Here is a 363-nt window from a genome sequence, read left to right on the forward strand (position 1 = left end):
TCACGTTGCTATATCCTCTTTCTCATAGGAGTTGGATATTTTCCAGTGTTGACTATCTTTTCGGTTTTCGACATGCCAATTTCGGGCTACCTTTTCCAATAGGAAAAAGGAAAGTTTACGTTTCTTTTTTATTTTCTCGTCAAGATTATTTTTTCCCTACAGATCTGACTTTGCTATTAATGTAGAACAACTAAAAGGATCTGAGAAAAAATAAGGAACTGAGTAATATTCGTGGCACAAGGCGAAGGCATGACAAGCAAAACAGCGAACTGGCAGTCCTCGTGCAACTATTTGATTCGAGAGTGTTCAATGCGTATTGGTGTAACACTTAGTTTTCTACTGCCTGTACATTTTGCATCTCAT

The sequence above is a fragment of the Penaeus monodon genome, chromosome 23 (assembly GCF_015228065.2).
Source record: "Penaeus monodon isolate SGIC_2016 chromosome 23, NSTDA_Pmon_1, whole genome shotgun sequence".
NCBI lineage: Eukaryota > Metazoa > Arthropoda > Malacostraca > Decapoda > Penaeidae > Penaeus > Penaeus monodon.